The sequence below is a fragment of the Hipposideros armiger genome, unplaced genomic scaffold (genome assembly GCF_001890085.2).
Source record: "Hipposideros armiger isolate ML-2016 unplaced genomic scaffold, ASM189008v1 scaffold_130, whole genome shotgun sequence".
In the NCBI taxonomy this organism is placed as follows: domain Eukaryota; kingdom Metazoa; phylum Chordata; class Mammalia; order Chiroptera; family Hipposideridae; genus Hipposideros; species Hipposideros armiger.
In genome coordinates, this window is record NW_017731480.1 from 1006410 (window position 1) to 1030203 (window position 23794).

At 36.8% G+C, this 23794-nt stretch overlaps 1 protein-coding gene across 5 annotated transcripts in view; it reads right to left on the minus strand.

Moving 5' to 3' along the window:
• Positions 1-23794, minus strand: part of CDIN1 (CDAN1 interacting nuclease 1) — a 245025-nt gene that overhangs the window by 204134 nt on the left and 17097 nt on the right. Inside the window, exon 1 of one of the 5 annotated variants that reach the window (XM_019649180.1) lies at positions 21124-21165. The exons of the other annotated variants lie outside the window; for them this stretch is intronic. The gene's annotated coding sequence lies outside the window, so the exon portion shown is untranslated. Of the gene's footprint in view, positions 1-21123; positions 21166-23794 lie in introns of those variants that run through there. 5 annotated transcript variants of the gene reach the window in all.

Consider the following 23794-nt stretch of genomic DNA (forward strand, 5'->3'; position numbering starts at 1 on the left):
GGCAGCTGGTGTGCGCTTTTGTGAGCTGCCAAGAGCCGCCATGAGTGACCGGTGACCGATCTGCCTCACCCGGGAAGAGCGCAATGATAATACCAACATGGGCCAGTGAAGTGACGTCCTCCACAACTAGACTGAGGAACAAAAGAACAGCAACTTGTCTGTTCCCCTTCCCCAATTCCCCAATGCTGTCCCCTCCTCCAACTCCCCAATTAAATCTTAAAAAAAAAAGTTTTTCTTCTTAAGAACTCAAGCCCCGTCCCCAAGGCTACCCTGACTGCTAGGCTCAGCTTCCCATGACTGAGCCCCCAGCTGGTGCCTCCTCTACTCCACACCAGGGCCCCACAAAAATGCCTGCCCCAACCTGTTTTATGCCAGTTAAGGGAGAGAGGGGCATCTACACGCAGGTCTAATCATCTCCACCCCTCCCAGAAGCCCACTCTCTTCCAATGAAGGAAATTGCCCTACATGTGACTGTAAACATGCTGGAAAGTCTATTTTGAATATAAACTCTTTCAGTTCTAAGATACAGACATCAAGGAACATATATGCAATCTATTTTTAAGTATAAGCCCATTGAAAAGGATCAAATGCAGGTGATACCAAATGAGGGCAACACTATAATGAAAGACACAAACACCCCACTTTAAGAAGTTTTTCTCTTCAAGTTTCCCACACATAAAATTCTAACCACTTATGAGTAGTCATCATTTCAATGAATTGTGTCAAATGAAAAAGGGAAAAAGAAAGATACATTCACCATGAGACTAATTTATGGTCTCACTAAATCCAGCAGACTGAAGGATTTCATTTATTCTATCATGAATTCTTAGGCCAAAGCAATTCTATTAAAAGCCCTTGAAAAAAATAAAAAAATAAAGAAAAAGAAAAAAGAACTTGTTAAGTAAGCCAACAAAAACTTTCCCTAAATATTATATCTGATACCATCCTTCCCACAATTTTGAAAAGCTAATACCAAGGAATTTGTCCAAGTAGGAGAGCAACAAAATTAATTTTAAAAATAATTCTTTTTCAGGAATCAAAACAATAAAATAGATATAATACTTTATAATTTCAGATACACTAGATTCTTAAAAACAATACTGGGTATCAGTTGGACAAGACGGGTATTACACTCTGAAGTTTGCTGTATGAAGATTAGAAAATGGAGGCTTAGGAAAAAATTACCAAAACACACACAGAAGCATCTAGTTCCTAAAGGAGAGAGCCTCTCAAAACTCAATTTTGTGACTCCAAGTCCTTGTGCCCCAGCTACTCCAAGGTCCCCCTTCCACTGTGACTAAGATGTGGCTGTCATCCTCTGGCTCAGAGAGTGGCTTCTGCATTCCCGACAATGAGCTAACGACAGGGTCTAGATCATGCTGCTTCCATTTTCCTTTTCTGATGGTTTCTCTTTCTGGTCTCTCACTGGTCCAATGGCAGACTCTGTTGAAACACTGCGCAGGCAAATGTTCTCCTTCAGCATTGCTTTTAGAATAAAAAGAGGGCGGATACCTGGGAATTTCCAAAACAACTACATTAAAACGGAACTGTACCAGAATACTGACAATTACACAATATCCCACCATGAAGAAAACCGGAGCAAACACATGTGGCTTCCAACCAAAAATGAACGAACAAACAAAAACCCAGCTGAGAAATCTTATGTTCTTAAAAATCTTAATTTTAAGCATTAAAAAATATACTTAGAAGGATTTTTCATAGGCTGTTAGGAACGAGCACTGCTGTTTCAAGGGCTCTCAACAGAATTGCTTTGGTCTAAAAATTCATGAAACGCTTCAGGCTTCTGGATTTAGTGAGCCCATAAATAAGTCTCACGTTGAGTTTTATTTTAAAGTATTCCTCCTTTCTGCATTTGCTTTTTCCATTAGATTCTGAGTTCTTTAAGGTGGGAGTTCCTTTTACCTTCATATCCTTGTAAGTTTACATCACCAACATTTAGCACAGAGACTTGCACATACATAGTAGCCTTTCAAATGATGACATAAATGAAGAATAGCTGTCCTCCCTCTCATTCCTTAATACGTGCACATCCCAGACCCATCACACACATGCACTGTAAGGGAAAATGCAAAACCAGTGCAACTCACGGACATACAGAGTAAGCTGTCATTAAGACAACACGTGAACACGTGACAGAGATGGCATCCCTAAAGGAGCTTCCAAAAGCTGTGGCACCTCATAATAAGTGATTTTAAGCTTTACAAAAAAATAAGCGTGTGCATGCTACTAATTCATTTTTAAGGTCTAGAAATTTTGGCCATTCAAAATACAATAGACAGATTCAGTATGATGTGGCACTTGCTGTCACTTTGACAAAAGAACTACAACATCACAAAGCTCATAACAAGCAAATTTTATTGTTATTGTTTAAAGACATCAATAGATAGTGGGATCGATGACCGCAGGGAAAAGGTGTTCATGGCCAGACAATGGATCAGGGTGCCTGAAAAAAGCATCGTGACCTATTCCTTGTACCATCAGTGACCCTACCCTAACCCGATCCACTTTCTTCACAATACCCAGGTAGATAATGCAAACAAGTCATTTCAGGAAATCTATGAAAGCCATGTCTGAGCCTTGACGCAATCAGACCAAATCTAGAACCGGGAAAATAAAGACGCTGGGTGTTACAAAAGTGCTAACCTTACTGAAAAGCTACATGGCTCACCAGGCACGCACTTTGAAATATCTTGGAATATGGTGAGACACTTGGTCTGATCCACTTACACTCTAACTTTATACGGCAGGATTCCAGTCTGATAAAACCCAGCATCTCTATATCTACACCAGATGGGGTAAGGTTTAGCTGCAATGGGTAGAAAATCCAAAATAATTGTGGATTAAACGGGGCAGAAATTTGCCTCTTCAGCATAGCTCTTCTGCTCCAGAAAATCCTCAAGACACACTGAACTCAATAGTCCTAAACAAAGCAGCTACGATACTCAACTGTGACATGGCTAATAGTTAACTCTCTACTTCAAAGCTGTCTCAGTTTCCCTAACTCTTGTTTGATAAATCCAAACCATTTTAATCTCTTGCTATTTCTTTGAGAGGTATGTGCTTTCTTTGAGAGGGTTTTTTAATCATTATTATAATGAATTTCATTTCCCAAACCATTGGTGAGCAAGAAAATTTAGGGTTGGATATACCACCAATTAAACAACTTGCTAATCATTTGATAAAAGGCAAAGGTTACTCTGATGTTTTCAGTTGAAGACACAATCCCTTTAGTATAATATTTACTACTTTTAGGAATTCAGTAGCTGATTCTCAAAACACAAACCTTTCCACCCCCCTCTTCTCTTCTAAAATAATAACATTAAGAAAATTAAAAAGCAACTGATTTTATGACACATGGACATTTTACTTCATTTCAAAAGAGAAGTAAGTATACCTGGATTCATTCAACTGAACCATCATGATTTTTGTGTATGTCTTCTCAGTCTCTTGTCATTTCATCAAATGCAGTAACGTTGTATATTAAAAAAACTACAAATTTAGATGTCACTCCCATGAAGTGGTCAGTTCATTTATTCAGTAAACTCAACAAATATTTATGAAACACCTGTTTGTTGACACATTTCATGTGTTGCAGAGTGCACTCTCAAAAAGTATGCTGCATAAGGCTCAGCCTCCCCAAGAGTTTTGTATTTAAAAGGCTCTTGCCAGGCACAAAACACTTACTTTCAGAAATAAAAAAACTCTCTACTATTTCAGTAGATATTCAGTGAATACCGCATGTCAGTTAGTAAGTATAGATTCTCCAAACATATCTGTATGAATTTTCAAGAAGTGATGAAACAAACAAACAAAAAAAATCTGCTTATAGTTAGTTCTTTCAAGTGACTTGATAAAAAGTATCTTGGTACGAAATGGTATGCAGATAATTTGGGCAACATAATTCTAGGAGAATGAGTCAGAAGTGTCATTACTCTTGTAACCTTGACCCTGAATTTAGTCTAAAACTTCTATACATTTTTAGTGGCATGTGAGAACAGATGATGCTGTAACACGCGAAAATGGCAACATTTAAAATTCATAGTAGCACAAAACCATTACTTTTCCCATCGGATCCCTTGAACTTTAATAATGTCTGACCTGGTTGGCCAATAAGTTCTAAAAAGAGACAGAGGAAAATTGCCAATATTAGATACTGCTGGAATGATTTTTCATTTAGAAAGATTGTATAAATTCGTTTAAAAACAGGTCACCGATTCTGTAGACACTCAGCTTTCTTGAGAGGGTAACTATTGAAGAGAGCAGGTAACTTAGTATTTGCAAAATAGAATCCAGCTAAAAAAGTAGACTTCATATATTCTTATTATCCTTACGCATAAAGTAAAAATAAATACATACTCACTCCCCTACATGCAGTTATAAATGAACTGATCCAAAGCAAAGCAAAGTGTGGCAAAAGGAGTTGTGAAAGAACATTATTCATTTATTTCCTAGGATAAATGACAAAAAAGCTGGCATCTCATTAACTGTCCAAAGGAGACGATACACTACATAGCTGAGACTGGGTCATCACACATTTATAATTTTCGCATTACACAACTGAAAAGATTTATAAAGGCACAATTTAAGAGTCTACCTTACTAAGTCACTTAAAAGAAGCAAAGTGACAAGAGGAGCAAGCAATTAGTGGCTTCTCCACAACACCACAATTCCAAGTGGCTTTCCACGTGCCCCCTCGTTTTAGTCAAATATTATTTCAACATGCAATTATCCTTCTGCTTTGATGCAGTTGCCATTTGTTTTGTTTTTAATGCAAATACTTGCTTACTGACTGAAAATTCCCCACCTTATGGTTTGTGAACTGTTGCCTAGGTGTTGCTTGTAAATAAATGACTTTAGCAATATATTCACTTTGCAAGGCCCCTGAGAGAATATTCAGCCAGAGTAAGCTCTAAGGTATATGCCTTATTCTGAAAAGTCAGAGAGCTGGTGTGTACCCACATAGAGAGCTGTACAAGGGAGAAGTTCTCATTTAATCTCTCTCCCAGAGCCTGTCAAGCATCTCCTTTCACCGCTTTACAAAGCCACCAGCCTCCAGACTGGCAGGGCATTACCTTGGCACTACCTCTCTCCTAAATCTTTTACACAGTCCTCACTTATCTTCAAAAGATCCCTGTGCAAAAAGCAGGAGCTCTTGCTGTCCATGTGGACAAACTGGAGCTCCAAGAGAGCAAGTGACTTGCTCAAGGCCATGCCTTCAAGATGGCTACAGAATTGACTTTGGAAGCCAGACATCCTGTGGGGTCTTAGATGTGCAAGCTTGGAACTGCCAGCAAGAATTTTCACTGGGGTAATGACAGTCTCTTCAATACATGGTGCTGGGAAAACTGGACAGATACATGAAAAAACGGAACTGGACCACCTTCTAACATCATATACAAGAATAAACTCAAAATGGATTAAAGATTTAAATGGCAGACCCGAAACCATAAAATTCCTAGAAGAAAACATAGGCAGTAAAGTTTCAGATCCTTAGTAACCTTTTTTCTGATACATCTCTTTGGGCAAGGAAAACAAAAGAAAAAATAAACAAATGGGACTACATCAAACGAAAAAGTTTTTTCACAGCAAAGGAAACCATCAACAAAATGAAAAGACATTCTACTGAATGGGAGAAGATACTGTCAATGATACACCTGATAAGGGCTTAATATCCAAAATTTATGAAAAACTCATACAACTCAATACCAAAAAACCAAACAATCCAATTAAAAAATTGGCAGAGGATATGAATAGACATTTCTCAAAAGAGGACATACAGATGGCCAATAGACACATGATAAGATGCTCAACATCACTAATCATCAGAGAAATGCAAATAAAAACCACAATGAGCTATCACCTCACACCTGTCAGAATGGCTATCATCAATAAATCAACAAACAACAAGTGTTGGCGAGGATGTGGAGAAAAGGGAACCCTTGTGCACTGTTGGTGGGACTGCAGATTGGTGCAGCCACTATGGAAATCAGTACGGAGGTATCTCAAAAAATTAAAAATAGAACTTATGACCCAGCATTTCCAATTCTGGGTATTTAGCCAAAGAAATCCAAGTAACTAACTCAAAAAGATATATGCACCCCTATGTTCACTGCAGTGCTATTTACAATAGCCAAGATATAGAAGCAACCTAAGTGCCCATCAATAGGCACTAGGATAAGAAGATACACACACACACACACACACACACACACACACACACACACACACAAAGGAATATTACTCAGACATAAAAAATGAAATCTTACCATTTGCTAAGTGAAGTAAGTCAGATTGAGAAAGACAAATACCATATGATCTCACTTACACGTGGAATCTAAAGAGCAAAATAAACAAACAAAAAAGACAGAAACAGATTCATACATACAGAGAGCAAACTTATGGCTGCCAGAGGGAAGTGGTGTTGAGGAGATGGGTGAAAAAGGTGAAGGGATTAAGAGGTACAAATTGGCAGTTACAAAACAGTCATGGAGATGTAAAGTACAGCATAGGGAGTATCCTCAATAATATGGTAATAACTATGTATAGTGCCAGGTGGGTACTAGGCTTATGGGGGTGGGGGGAGAATCACTTCGTAAGTTATATAAATGTCTAACCACTACACTGTACACCTGCAACTAATATAAAATAATATTCAATGTCAATTATAACTGAAAAATAGAAAATAAATGAATCCTGTGTCATTCTGAGTACCTCACTTTATCTCATTATGTAGGCATTGCACCATTTCACATCATCATAAGAATGGTGCATATAGTACAGCAAGATATTTTGAAAGACAGACCACATACACATCACTTTTATTGCAGTATATTGTTACAACTGTTCTGTTCTATTATTGGTTATTGTTGTTAATCTCTTACTGTGCCTTATTTATAAATTAATTTTTATCCTAGATATGTATGCATAGGAAAAAACATAGGATACATAGGGTTTGGTACTATCTGTAGTTTCAGATATCCACTTGGGGTCTTGGAAAGTATCCCCCACAGATAAGGGAGACTACTGTATATTTATGTGCATAATTTTAAAAGGCAAAGTATAAAAGAGAAATATTAAAACATCTGACCACTTAAGTTGTATTCAAAGAATTGTTGGTCAAATTTTTAAAAATGTAACATATTCTCTGAAGAAAAACAACTTTCACCAAAACAGCATGTTTTATCAAACAAAAAGAACTTCATGAAAAAGCAATAATATTTTCCTTACAGGAAGGTTACATATATTTCTATATTGACTTTCTGTACCCTCCTTCTGATAGTAAGATCTACCCCCCCAAAAAAAACACAAAACCAAACCAAACCTCAAGGATACCATTAAGTGAGTAAAAAAGAGAACCAACAGATTAGGAGAAAATATTTGCAAATTATATATCTGATAAGAGACTTGTATCTGGAATATGTAAAGTACTTTTATAACTCAATAATAATAAAAAGACAACCTAAATGGGCCAAGAATATGGATAGAAATTACTCCAAAGAAGACACACAAATAGACAATAAGCGCATGAAAAGATTCTTAACACCATTAGTCAGCGAGAAAATGGAAATCAGAACCACAATGAGATACCATTTCATACCCAGTAAGATGGCTGTAATAAAAAAGACAGACAATGCACGAGTGTGGGCAAGGATGCTGAAAAATTGGAACCTCATACATTGCTGGTGGGAACGGAAAATGGTGCATACACTTTGAAAAACAGTCTGCGAGTTCCTCGAAATGTTAAACTATATTACCCAGAAATTCTGCTCCAAGGTATCTATGAAGAGAAACATATATCGACACAAAAACTTACATACCAGTGTCCACAGAAGCATTATTCATAATCACCTATATATCTACAAACTGATGAATGGATAAACAAAATGTGATACAATCATACAATGGATTAAAAGAATGCAACAACATGAATGAACCTCAAAAACATTATGCTAAGTTAAAGAAGCCTGTCATATTGTATTATAATACTTGAAACACTCAGATAGGCAAATCTATAGAGACAGGAGCAAATCAGAGGTTGCCTAGTGCTGGAGTGAGCAGGAGTGGGAATGGGGAGTGACTGCTAATGGGTATCTAGTTTCTTTTTGGGGTGATGAAATGTTCTGGTATCAGATAATGGTGATGAATATACTTGCATCAGTGGTTTCTAAGCCAGTGAACTGTACACTTTAAAAGGGTGAGTGTTATGGTATATGAAAATCTCAATAAGAAAAATTCCAATTGAACATTAATATTTATACAGTATATAGTAAATTACAGTCTTGTGCCACATAACGATGTTACGGTCAACAATGGACCATGTATACAACAGTGGTCCTGGAAGGCTATAATGGAGCTGGACATTTCCTGTGGCCTGGTGACATCGTAACCTTGGTAACGTCGGAGCACAGTGCATAATCACATGTTCGTGGTGAGGCTGGTGTAGACAAACCTACTGCACTGCCAGTCCTACAAAAGTACAGCACGTACCATTACGCATAGTACGCAATACTTGATAATGATAAAAAGTGATGATGTTACTGGCTCATGTAATTACCATACTAAACTTTTTATTGTTACTATAGAGTGCACTCTTCCTACTTACAAAAAAAGGAGTTTGCTGTAAAACCAGTAGGCCGTGTTATGCTGGCAGCAGTCGCATACATCTCATGTTGACCGCCTCTCTTGATTAAACCATTTTCTCTTGTGATTGATATAATCTCATGCTGTTTTGTATGGTAACATGCAGCATAGGCTTGTAGCTTAGGAGCAACAGGCTGTACCATACAGCCTAGGTGTGTAGTAGGCTGTACTATCTACGTGTGTGTTAAGTGCACTTCTATGATGTTCATACAGTGACAAAATCACCTAACGATGTTATTTCTCAGAATGTATCCCCGTCGTTACGTGGCAAATGACTATAATTTAATTTCAAATTAGGAAGGAAGAAAAGAAACCTAGATCAATCTCAAAGAAGTTGGTCATGGTCAAGGGCCCACATCTAGTGGGACCAGGTCCCATTAGGTCACATGAGGTTAAGGCACTTTATTTTACATACTGTATTGGAAACCTTTTAAGCAATGCATGCTCTTTCAACTAATATATTTTAGGTCTCCCACAGCTTATTTTAAATACTGTAAAATTAGATCCTCAAATTCTGTAAAATACATAATTAATGCTCTCCCTATTTCATTTTCCTGGGACACCAAATAATATTTCCATTGAATACCATCCTGGTCCTCAAACTATCCTCATTTAGGGATGTCACCTCCCACCCATCCGACAATCTGATAGGGGAACAGTGAAAACAATGGAAATGTGTACAAGATCCTTCCAGTTTATTTTCCATGTGTAACAAGCACTGTCATGCCTACTGTACATAGATTTTCAGTAACACCTATAATTTTGACAACTTAGTTTATCAATCTAGCAAACACAGGGAGCAAGAAGACACCTGCTGTCACTGATTAACCCAGAAAACGCTACCAAAATGGCGGTAGAGAGTTAAGAAATCAACTCTTATTGCTTTAAACCCAAACTCAAAAGTCTCTCTGTGACTTCCAACCTGCTTTGGGGTTAATCCCTAGACAGGTGGCAACCTTACTTAGAGTAAATTAACCACCCCCTAATTGTACAAAAAGAGCTTGCTGGTAATTGACAGGAACACAGCTAAATATGATTATGCCCATTGGGGATATAAAATTGACAAATAATCCTTAGAGGTTATGGAAAGAGTGACTTTTGCAAAAAGAGATTTTCACTGAACAGAAAACATCTGAAAACAAAGTTTAGGTATTTGGTCTATTAAGGAATTGAGACAGGCATCATCAGCAGGTAGATAGAAAGATGCTGCAAGAGGGAATTAGATGACCCACGACCAATTTTGCTCAGATGCTTTTTAACCTTAACCCTGTATGGCTTATTTTGGATGGTTTCCAACCAGATAATAAAAAGCAATTTTGTTTAAGTGCGGCAGCCATGGGGTTGACTGCGCAAGCGGCCTTTCCCTGCTCCACGTCCACATGTCCTCGTGGCAGGGCACCTCTACCATTTGTTCATCCTTTGGGAAGCACGCTTTCCTCACTGTGTGTGCAGAATCCCTCAGGATAAAACCCAAACTTCTTTTCCTTATTCTCACCAACCTCAAAAAGCAATCAACCTCATCTCAACGTAGAAGTCAAGCTTTGTCTTCTGTATAAGTCAAGAAGTGTATTTGTATATTCTCCATTAAAAAGAACACAAATCACAGGAAGTCAGTATTTCTAAAATAATATAATCAAGAACTTTGACATGCCATGTTCAAATAAGGTGCAGTTATAAGTACTTTATATAAAATGTGATATGTGAAACATTAATATTACATATATTTATATATAAGATATATATGTGAGACTGCACGATACTCAATATGCTTTGGAAAAACCAGCATTAAGGTTATCTGCTGTGACTTCCTATCAGCAGAGAGAAGGAGGCGGGTGGAATTCTGGAACATGAGTAAGATAACACTCATGTCAAAAAAAAAAAAAAAAAAAAAAAAAAAAACACCAAGTCCTTGTCCTCAAGCAAGCTAATGAAGCAAGTGATAAGCTACAGGTCAAATTCCCACTTCTACAATCAAAACTTATCATAGGGGCCCTTGAAAAGGGAGTGCATCTGTCATATGTTAATGACTTCAAGCAGTTCCCTGAACTTCGAGGTGTATAGGAAAACTTAAAAGCACTTCACATCTCCTCGTGGGTATAATTAGATTGTCGCAATGGTTGGCAATTCTCATCCTGGGGACTTTCAAAGGTCACTCCACTCTTTAAGATACCAAATTTGGAATCACTCTCCCTTCTGGACAGATTAAACACACCCTACAATTAGTACACTGCTGCACCTGTTGCAAAGCTTCTTTCTTCGGTGATGTAAATGGGGACAGTCAACATTATTCTAAATTCTTGAGGGATTATTATACCTCAGCAACCAAGTGATGAACAAGTCTAATGTCTGCTGTTGAAGTGATGGATGGTGGTCACACCCTGACCACACGCAGAAGCCATGATCTTTACTCTTGATAGACAATCCCAGCTCGCGCAGCCACCACATTGCCCCTCTCAATCTCATAAAGCAGTCAACATGCAATGTTGCTATTTAACAGAACTAGTTTTTTCCTGATCTAGCTGAGTTTCTACAAGGAACAAAGAAAATTTCAAAAAAACCACATTTTTTTAAAAGTCTAACTAACATTGCGTTATTGATATCTAAACTTCACTAAATCAAATAAAGGTAAAATGACACTGGTCACAGATGAAGGTAAAATCTTTCTATTTCATGAGTTTGTAGCTCAAAGCTATGAATTCTCCTGTAATTTAATCCTTTACAAAAGTTTTCTACACATTTCATAAATTGTCCATGATAGTAATTTCACTGCCATGGTACAAAATAACAACATAGATATTTAAAGGATAGAGGTTTTAGTGGAAATGTATTTAGGAAAAGGGACATTCATTTAAAAAGCAGACCCATAAAGTTCAAGAAAATTTGATATAACTATTAGTAAGCTAAGTCTTATAGCCATAAACAAAGTTCCCTTATTTCTTTCCTCTCTTTTTTAATGAAAGAGAAATAGCCGGGACAAGGCTCTATGGTCACCGTTTGCTTGAAGCCGTGGAGATTACTGGTATCTTCCACTATATCAGAAAAAAAAAATTGATTGTTTGGTAGCTGATATACATGACCACATAAACAAAAATACAGTTAATACCTTCTTAAATTTGTGATATTTTGCTTAGTGACTCTATCAGGCAAAGCCTCTTATTATCAGCACACTATATAACCCATCATCTCATATACTGAAGTACTTTTTCCCTCATATATAAATTCTTTTCAAAATATAATTGGAATTTTACAAAATAAGGAAAAACTTTTTTCAAGAGTTTTACCACGTCATTGTTAAGTGGGTACACTTTCTTCTGTGTGTATTAAATTATATGTACAAATACTTTTTAAAAGCGAACTAAAATAATATAAAAGTTAAATCAGCGAACTATTTCAAAATTAGCAATCCAACTTGAATAAAGCTGGCACAATTGGATTACATTCTTACCATTCCCCTCCAAATAAATAAATAAATATATTGCCTAGTGAGACTATTTTCTAAAAGGATATATACATATACATATGTATATATACTTTTAAATAGATCTCTTTTTAAAAAGTCATCAAACCCCATTACAGAATTGCCAATTTTTTTAGGGTTTGCTGTTGGGTCTATATAGTAATCAAATTTAGAAAACTATAAATTACATTTAAATTTATTATTTACAAGCAATTAATTATAAAAAACAGCCAGGTGGCTTTCATTACATAAATTACTGTTAATGACAGAGACCTCATGCTGCTACCGTATTTAGCATTTGCATGTGTCAAGTGCAGAGCGGTGTGTAACTACCCTCTTCAGGGTGGAACTGATCAGTGAAGCACAAGGCAAAACGGCAAACTGCCTAAGTTTCAGATCACACCCCAACTAGCTGTTTGAATCCCAAATATTATCAAGGTTTTAACAATGTTTGCTAAGGGAACCTGTAACAATATTTTGCTAAAACAGCTTTGAAACCAGATACATAATTACTGAGCATCAAAAAATGTTTAACTACACTTGGCTACTTAAAAGTCCTATCTCTATGATTTAAACATTACCAAAAAATGTTCAATCAATTCTCACTGAATCAAGGTAAGGAATTTACTGAAGTCTTACAAATGCAGTATTTAATATGATGTTTGACGTTCCCTCCCATCATGAAACTATGAAAAAGAATTAGATAATAATTCTCTTTTCAGGGCTCAGCCTCCCTATTTTATTTAGCCTATTGTAGCGATTCTTCCAACTCTACAGTAGATGTAATTCCCTTCCGAAAAGAATGAAGATAAAGCATGCGTTTCAATGATGTAACAGGCGAAAACAACCTCATATTGTCACTCTGAATTAAATACAATTCTTGAACAAACAAAAAGTCTGTATCAAACACAAAGAGAAAGAAAAAAAAATTTCATCCTATTTCAAACTCTATCACAACTAGAGGCCTAAATAAGTAATTCCATCCCCCTCCAACACTACTGCCAGAAAAAGGACAAAGTTTTACAAAAATGCTTCTTAAACTGTGGGGTAAAATTCTGGAATTACTATAGTCTTCTTTGCTTAAAAAAAATTAATTAATTAATTTTTTTAATTAACTGAAAATTCCATATTGAGCTACCTCTCTGGTATTCAGGGGCTAGCTAGTTAACAGATTATCAAGCCCTTCACTTTCCCTCCTCCCCTCAGAAGTCTGTCTGTCTTTTAGCAATTTCACCCCTTATTAACAACCAGTAGAGAAGTGGGTAATGGAAATGAATTAAAAGAAAATTTAAGTGTCTTTAGCCATAGTAGTCAATCTACATTTGAGGAGTACAGAGAAAAGGGGGACATAAAATAACGGCTAATAGTTTAAGGAAAGAGAGTCTACACACTTAGTATGAGGATTAAGTAACAAGATGGACCTTTTCAGCTCGCAGTCAAGAACTAATTCATTCAATTATTTTTGGCCAAAGTAATCAACCTGGAGAAGGAGTGGGGTTTGTACTTTAACCACCAATGATGTTACTTTTACTCAAAATAGAACTTATCTTTAGCAATCATTTTAGAACCGCTTTACAAGTTACACAAGGAAGCCAACTTCATAGCCATATCTCCTATCTTACCAAAATATAGGGTGGCCACTAAGTCTGGAAACATATTCAAATATGCAGGGTTTATTTTTATTGAATTGCAACACATGGAAAATAATTATGTCTCCAGACTCCATGGTCACGTTGTAGCACCAGCCCCCTTACTAACCAAACCTAATGATGCTTTACTGTCTCCAAATATCAGACCCATTCTCAAAGTACCAAAGTTTCTCACCACTGAAGATATTTAAATGACTGTGCCACATGCGTTAAAGTCCCAAAAGCATTTGGACTGTCATTAGAATGTGTGTCTGATAGGAACCAATATTCTTTCTTTGTCTCTCTCTCTCTCTCTCTCTCTCTGTCTCTCTCTCTCTCTCTCTCTCTCTCTTTCCTTTTTTGGATGAGTCATTCCTTTGTAGCAGCAATACATGTGGGGGAAGAGGAAAGTTCAATTATCTGTGGACATTACAAGAGTTAAGTAGAAGCCAAGAGACAGGGTGACTGACAGGTTGGCAGGTGCTGGGACACCGCCCATCAAAACCATCAGCACCTCCCACTGGAGTGCTGGGAAGAATTCATGAGTACATATGTTTAAAAATTCATAGTTTTTCTATTATTACACAATAATATTAATTTTCAACAATTTAAGAAGATGCTTCATGTCTTTCTAATCTACACAAAGAGCGACAGCTTGATCACCACAAACAGAAAATAAATTCGACAGCTGTGTTATCAATAACAGCCTGAATATTTCGGTGTATGAGGTGAATAATGACTCAGTGATGCTGTGGTCAGGGCATGTTCGTGATGAGCTTTCTGAGGGGAGTCGGGAAAAGCTAGTCAGCAGTGCTGTCTATTTTTATGATGCTGGAGTCTCTGCAGTGGCAGAGCTCATGGGCACTGTGTGTACCAGTCAGGATGTGAGGATTTTACCCACAGGTCTAGGAGTCTAGTCCCAGGAAAGATCCAAACCAAAGGTCTCGTGGAGACAGTTAAGATAAAGCATCTTAACCTAAAGAATAAGTGCAAAGCTTTGTGCTTTAGAAATTGCCATAGTATTTGAGATATTGTAGCAGGTTGGGGGGGGGGGGAAGAGTCCTCCAGAAACCACACAGGCAGTTCATAGGGTGAATACCCTGTGGCTGCCCAGTTGTAAATCACCTGAAGGGAAAGTTGACTGAGGTTAAAAATAGGAGACAGATCCCTTCAGGAGGTCCAGCTCTGCAGAAAGATCATGCCAGGAATCATAAAGGCATCTATTTTGCATGTTTTGGGTTTGTAGGGGTTGTACTTGTCTCCGTCTGAATCATGTGAGCCACATGGCTGAGATTATGAAAAGAAAATGGGGAATAGGAAAAGAAAAAGGCCAAATCTCTGATTAGAAGTCAGCTTTGACTCCAGACACTGCCGTTTCACACACAGACTCTCTTTCAGGGCAATTTACCCTGTCTTCAGGGATAGGACACTTAAATATGGCACCACTAGGGTACTTGCGTCAACCCCTAATGAATTAATCCCAGTTGGTAAGGCCATTTCCCTTCTAAAAGGAAAACTACTCCTCACACCATGGAATGTTAGTATTCCACAAAAATGTGCAGCTGAGTAACTGCTGAAAAGGACCTTTTGATCACTTATATCTGGGACATCAAAACACGATAGGGTTGCTTCCTAAAAATAATAGAAAGAAATTACTTGCAAGCACATCAAGCAAATAGGCTGACTGTCGCAAGAATAAACATCACTAACTGAATTAGTATTAACCATTGGAATTGTGGGGGAAAAGCAACAAAAAAACGTAGATCAAAAACCCTACCTACAAATGTTAATAGGTCAGAATTCTACCAGGATCAAATTTCTTCCGCCCCGTTTTACATCAAAGTTTTATAAACTACTGGAAACTATATTTGGATGGCAGCAATCACACCAGTACCAGCTCTTTCGGTGCAAACGGCACCACTGTTAATTAATCTCTTTGGCACATGGCCGCAGATTTCTATACCACCACCAACGTACTCAGTTAATATCCCAATTTCTACTAAACCAAGCCATAAACAAATCTTCAACTGAAAAGCTCTGTCTACTCGTCTATAATCTGTTACCTGGAAAAAAGGCAGAAGGTCTCTCTAGCCACCTCATCACCATATCAATGCCACATGCCACAAGAGAGAAGCACTAGTTTATTTGATTGATCATGGTAGATAAACTCCAAATAACAGAGAAATTAACAAATGCTTGACATTTGCTCAACATCCATTATTCTGACACTGCTTTCAGAATTTCAAAGCCTGGGAGTATGCTTAATCAACATTCATATTCCCTCGTGAGCTGCAGGCACCATATTGCACCCTGCCTCCATACTGATGAAAACTGCATATTGGCCATTTCCAAAATGTTCTGGGACTCCACACAGGGCCCCTTTTCTCTCTTGTTCCTGCTCTGCAGTTTTCTTTTAAACACTTCCAAGACAAAAGCATCTGCCAGTTTTTCTCTCTAGGGATGTATGCAAAATGAACTTCACAGTTTTAAGGCAGGAGTAACCCTCACATCTAAATTCATTCATAGGACAGAAAACGGCCTAAGAGGCCTCTCCAGGGACAAAACCCTGCTGAAATTCTCCCCACACACAACAGTGGGAGCTTTATAACATCTAAGTCCAGACAATTTCCAATTCAAATGCCCAACATAGCATGACCTTTGTCAGATCTCTGAGCTCAAGATGCACCCATGATTTTTTATTCTAACCAGCACAGACATTAGACAGGGCACTACTGCTAAGCAGGAGGTTCAATATTTGCATGCTCTTCTATTGTGAAAATGTAACAGTGACAGCACTGTGTCAAATTCTTTTCCCTCTAGAACTTTAACTCCATAGGAGAGGCATGGCTGACAGATGACTCCCCAACATCTGTGTTATGTACACTGCACAGCTGAGGAGCTCCGGATCACTGTCAGAGCATCGCAAAGATGGCCTGTGCCTTTCTTATGCCTTCTTCTTATCCCTGCCCCCCAAAATATCTATATCTATATCTATCTATCTATATATATGTACATATCTATCTATATATATATATCTATATATAAATATAGAAATATATATTTATATATATATATACACAGATATATATACACACATAGTACAAATAGTGCAACTTTTAACAAAATGTAAAAATAGCAGGACAGATTAACATACTTTGTAGTCATTAAGCTGTTCACATAGCAGCTCAACATATGTTGTATAAATGTCCTATACCAAATAATTTATCAGATCTGACACGGTGCACATCATATTGTTTTATTTAATACACTTACTAAAATTTCATGGATCAAGCATCACTTCTGAAAGCACAGAGAAAGCACTAGAAAATATTTATTCATCTCCCGTGATTTATTTTGATTACCCTTACAGCTACATGATAAAGTGGAACCCACAAAATTACAAGGTTAAGGTTTACACAGCCATTGCTTCATCTACTAAAATATAACAAATGGCTCCATGTCTGTGTTATATTTTACTTTCATTTAGTGTTAAGTAGTACACCAGGCTAAGCACTTAGCTGCCTACTGAATATATTAATATTTTTAAATAGGACTCAAAACATCCTGATCCAGAGAGGGAGAGCTTAAGAAACAATCTTAGGAAAGAATAGTAAGCCTTTTGTCTGGTACTCCACAGAATAATACTGGCCAAAAAGAAGAAACATGATTTTGGAGTGATCTTCTCTCAAGAGAGATTATAAAAATAAGCAGTGGCCAGTATCAGAAAGTTAACAAAAATCCACTGAATGCATAAAGGACCACAATGCCAGGTACTGCAGGGAGGAATTAGAGGATAAAAATCGCAGGAAAACACATGGCTCCTGTCCGCGAGGAATTCACAATCAGTCAAATGGAAAGCAAAAGATAGGGATGTATACATTCCAAATGAACAGGTAAAAGTAACTACAATGGTCAAAGCAAAAAAAAAAAAAAAAAAAAACTTAGTGGAGCTAAACCAATATTCAAATATTCAAGAGACCAAAAAAACCAAACCAAAACAAAACAAAAAACAAACAAAAAAAGTGGGAGGGGGGAAGGGGAAGAAGAGAAATTGGCACATGAGACTCTTTTTCATGAATTTTCCTTTAAAATGTCATATCTGGAGACAGGTCACCTAGACAAGGAAGATGAGATGAAAAGGATGATACAAAGATCAGAAATGGGAGATGAGTCCAAAGTGGAAAAGGTCAGCACAGCTTTTCAAGAGAAGCATGAGTGTTTGTTGTTGGCCTGATCATTTTTGAGAGAACCATTAAAGACTCTATCAGATCAACTGCTTTGGGAAAGACTATTAAAGGGAGGGGGGGGGGGAGTTTCAATGTCCAATGAACTATATTGTTTAAGACATAGTCAAAGTGAGATTACAACAAGGAAAAGATCTTTCTTAGAAACTAAGTTTTGTTTCCATTTATGAGTGCTAATCATCCCCAGATAATTACAAAATAATCATTGTCCCACAAGTCTTACTCGCAGGTACCCACGGAGGCTCTGTATGTTTCAAGTGTAGACACTGCGGTCCAGGAGCAAGGCCCAAGCTTCTCCAACAACCTGCCTCCCCGTCATCTGACAGGACAGCTGACAGGCAATGAGATGCTTCATGTGGAGCAAGAAAACCACGAAGCCATGTCAGAGTGTATTGCAAATCAGGCAGCAGAGTGACTTCAGATGAATAACAGGTGACTGTAAAAATACTGAAGGGTCTATCCTAGAGCACCCTCAGAAGGGAGACATAAAGACTATGAAGTCAAATGGAGTTCAACAGAGAAACATAAAGTTCCAATCTCCCGAAAGAAAAGGACTAAAAATAGGAAAACAATCTTGCTCAGTTCCATGCATGCCGATAATGGCACCTGAAAAATTCTTAGGAAAGAACAATTTAACCCTTGCAGCATTACATCAAAGTAGAACCATCACTTGACCCATATTGAAGGGTTTCTAAGAAGATGAGCTCTAGCATTACAAGGTAGCCTTAAGAGCCGGAGGTGGTGGTGGGGAGGTTGTGCATCAAAAAAAAAGTAAAAAATAAAAAAATAAAAAAATTCAACAAGAGTTAATTGAAAGCATTGAGGAAAGAACGAGTTCAAGTGTTGCAAAGTCTTGCTGGGACCCTATCATCACCATCACTCTGGCATTTTATTTCTAGTCAAGAAATATATTTTACCTTTCTGAGATTATTTTCTGGTTACAAGCCAACCATTATGAACCTTTCAGTGAATCACTGAATAGGGCACTTAAAGGGATAAACAATTATAAAAATAACTCTGTCACAAGTGCATACATTTTATTTTATTTAGTGATGTAATAAGCTTAGGGGCATATATCAGGTCCAAAATGGTCTTGGCCATTAATTTAAGCCATAAATCATAGGTCTTGCCAACAACGACGGCAAACAGATGCTAACAAGGAAATGTATTATTTAATATTGCCATGTGTTATAAAAATGTAAGTGTGTTTAAGACATGTCTTAAATTTTTATAATAATATGCATTTAATACATTACTGTTTTGACACATGCAGGAATCAGATTTATAGGGCCCATTCTGTAGCTTCTTCTGTGAACATGAGGGCATATTCTGGATTTTTTTTTTTTAAGCAAGAGTGGAAACCTTTAAAGTGCATGCTTGCAACAATATCTAATTGGTTGTCTTGCTGTTTTGTAGTAAATAATGTCAACACTGAAACTCATTAAACAGAACGAATGTACACACTTTGTTGGAATATAAAAATAGAACATTTTGAAATTACAATTTTTAAAGAAACGTTATAGTCTAAGAAAGAGCACTTTTTAATCAAGCTAGCAACTAATTTTTTCACATTCACTTTGAGCTAGGCTACATGACACCACACAAAAATATACTACCTTGATTAACGAGTCAGGTTCACATTAAAAAGTGTAGAAGCAACTAGGTAAGAACAAATCCTACCTTATAATACATAGTCATCCAAAAATCCTAAGAATCAAACAGTATCTCGAAACACAAACTAATTTAAAATTGAGTCTTTCTACGTAAATTACACCAAATTGTAATATTCCCTTTCTAGTATCTCCTTTCACATCAGTAGGCTTACATCCCTTACTAGTAGGTTCAAACCCCTTAGTGAAAGGGCTTGTGAGAGAGGAAGGGAATTAGGACCTAAGGAACTAATCCAAAATCTCTTAAAAAAAAATGAGCTTAATTTTACATTAACAAGATATCAACTCTGCTAAAACCTTTTTTCATTTGCACATTTTTTTCCGAGTGTCCTTTTCAATCGATTCCCTAACTGCCAGCATGGTCTTCCCCCTTTCTTGTGTAGGCAAGAGTCCATGCTTTCAAACACTTGAAGAAGCAGTGCTTCGAGTATGGAAACTCAATTTTCTTCATTAAATCTACTGAAGCAGATATTAAAAATGCATTTAATATACTGGCGATGGTCGGTGGGCACCGCTGACTGTGACAGGCCAGTTACTGATGATGTGCCGTCAGATGGCCTTCTCAGCAGGCGCCTGGGTCTCAGGCTGCTGAAGGACAGCAATATCTTCCCTTGTGTGGAAGCTCTATTCATCTCCCAAGTATTTACTAAATCACAGGCCTCTGCACACAGAGCCCACGTTTCAGGGGATGCTAACAAATGATGGATGGCCTCGTCAATTCGTTATGTCCTGAAAGCATGGTTTCCTGCCATTCCAATCATCAAACCTCAGCGCTTCAGAGCTGATCAGTCCCGGGGAATATATTTTGCAGACTCGATTAAAAGAGGAGAGTTCTTTCCATTAAAGTCTCCAACACCCTCCCCCAAACGTTTGCTGTTTCAACCAATTATGTGGGCAGAGTATGCAATAAGTGTTCAGACAATTTATGACCCCGGCAGGTTTGTTTCTGGTATTTGCAAAGGTATAATTTCATCTATGACAAAATATTTGGGATATGGGATAGAGAAACTTATAGTTTAAAACAATTTTCCTTCTATGTACAACAAATAGGCAAAACTTTAAAAATATTTTATATAATATTATATTATAATGTAAATGCCTTAGCAGATACATTTCAAAGGAATTTTCAAGGGAATAACTAGTCACTGAATCATCTTAAACCCTTTAAAACAATAATTCATGAGAGTTCTCTGTAATTATAATCTAGGTAAAAGTACAAATTACTTTAAAAATATCTTCTGACAGTTTCCAAGTTAGATGACAAAAGTTCAACTTGTCAAAGAAATAAACCTCTTAAAAGAAGATATATTTTCAGTTCCAAGGTTATATATGTCAGTTGTCTTTCTATAAGCCATAAGAACATTTTTATTTTTAGCTACTGGTTATCTATATAACAGTAAATAACAGCACAGACATACCTTTCACTCAGAAACAGTAAACTTTATACAAACAGGTGAACTTACCACAACCAAACAGATAGCTGAGTTTTGAGGAAATCAGGTGGCATTAAAGAGCTAAACAACTTGCTATAAATAAGCTCCTGGAAATGCTAATTTTTTTTTTTAAAGTGCCAGTTTCCTATTTAGCCAATAGCTAGGTAGGCTCTGAAGTACCCACAATCAGCATAAGTTCTACCATATTGCCCTGCCATTCACCTCAACCTTGACCTCAAGATTAAGCTCACTTTTATTGCGCACAAAGGTCACCTGTATTAGGTCAAAATTCAAAGTCCCTTGTCAGAAAAGGTTGATATATTCCAACCTTTCCTCTCCATGCATCAAATTTTTCATGGTAAAGTCATATTCAGCAGACAGTATATTCAGCAATTTATTGTGCCATTGTAATACAGTGCAGAATACAATTGCCCAAAAAGCTATCACATGAATAAAATATTTTCCATGACAATGGACCAAATCTAGACTCTTTACACACCTCTAACAGATGAAATAACATTAACCAAGTCTTGTTTTCATACTTCAGAAGAGTTACAAGGCAAATAATTGTCCTCAAAATACAATCTACAGTATAATTATGACTTCTACTTCCATAATTCTTGGCTACAAGCAACTGTTTTCCAGAATGTCATTTAAATTTTTAAGTAATTTTTTAATCACAAAGATCTCCAGCCAGTTTTAATACTTTTATTCAAATCTGGCCTAAGCAACGTAAGTAAAATAGGTCTAAACCTGAAAGCCTCTTTTTGACCTAGATAGAACCTAGAGGAAGACACGCTCTATAATAAACAAAATAGAAAAGGAGAAAAAATTATTGTCTGGTCCAACTCATTATTATTGCAACTATATGATCAGCAGAACTGCACAAATAAGATAAATTAAACAAATTCTTTGCAGGCAGCATTCTGAAACATGCAATTAATAAAAACGAAAGCCTTAAGGAACAATAAATCTATTAAAACGTTTATGCAATTTCTTTGTATTTACCGCAAGGTCTTTTCATAATCATTATTAGTACCATGAATAGATTTTAAGAGTTTAAAAAGCACTCGTTCTTCAAATTTATTAATACCTATGTTAAACACTAAAATCAGTGTTCATACTTCTGTGATGATCTGGGGTATCCTGCACAATTTCCATGCGCTGGAAGACTTACTCTTGAAATCACATAATTATTGGACTCAAGCTACTTCCTGGTGACGGAACCCTGACTCCAAAACTGGTATTCACCCAAATATCTTTCATAAATTCATAACCACCTTGTCATCAAGGTGAGGCGAGAATGTAAACCAGCCTCCAGCATATGGGCATTGCATTTGATAAAAGTAATTAGAAAAAATACTTCAAAATTCTCAGGTTTTAACATTCCCACTTATTCTAAGGCAGTGATCTTGTTATAGAACCATTTTCTGTGATCGGGATGGGGGACGGAAGAATCAATCTAAACCTTGATATGTCCATTTGTCATTAACAGGATATCACGTCTTGGTTGCCAGTACAATCTAAGGACTTCGCCATAATTTCCCAAAAGCAGGTTTTCTATTTTGTTGGGGGTAAAAGAACACTTAGGAAACCTAGAAAATAAAGGAACTGGTTTTAGGAAAAATATTTCTAGTTCTAATATTCTGAATCTAATTATTATTAGCATAAATACCATTGTAATGAGCATCCTTAAGTCAAGAACAGCAGCAGCAGCAAAAACTTATTCAGCACAGCATCAGGAACTGTGCCAATCATTTTATACGTACTATCTCATTCCAAGTTCATAACAACCCCATTGTATAAATAAGAACACAAAGGCATCAAGAGGTGAAGAAAATTACCCAAAGTCACCCAGTAAGCAAGTCAAGAATTCATATGTCTAGTTCCAGAACCAAGTTCTTTAAACCAATATCAAAAACTGCATTTACAACAAGAAAAACGGAACAGCCTCCTAGCCACTCAAGGTCAAACACAGGCTATGACAACTTTGCCAAACTCAAACTTTGCCAAACCTGGCCAGCCCATTCATGTAGGCCTATCCCCACAAAATTCCACTTGTCATTCTAAAATGCACATATCCTTGCCTAACACTGCTAATTTTATTGTCCATTTCTGTTTTTGTTGTATGGTGCCATATTATTTTATTACTGAGACTTTAAATATAGAAAAGAAATATATGTGAACATGTGATAATTGAGTCTTTATAAAATTGTACATATCAAATTATAATGTGATCAACTGGGTATCTTCTCATTGTTTTTCACTATAATTGCGGAGATCCTGGATTTGCTTTTTACACTAGAGTAACTACCACTTGATGATATAACATCTAAGCTTAAAGTTTCTCTAAAAATAATTTCTGACATGATACAGTCTCAGGTATACCACTGAAGCACTTCTATATTCCTACACAGTTAAGAATCACTATAACATTCCTAAATTTAACTAATTTTTCTATTTTGAAAGGGATAAATTTTCCTAAATGAGACATTTGTATATAACTTTTTTTTTAAACCAACCAGCATTTTCTTCACATCAATCAAATGTCCTTCATGATACGTATTATAATGTATATAATATACTAGGTACTGCTAAGGCTCAAGACTGGAATTCTAGCTTCCACACTAATTACAGTAGGAAAAAAATATGTATCCTCAATTTGGACAAGAAAAAGAAAAATGAAAAAGCTCAACACATA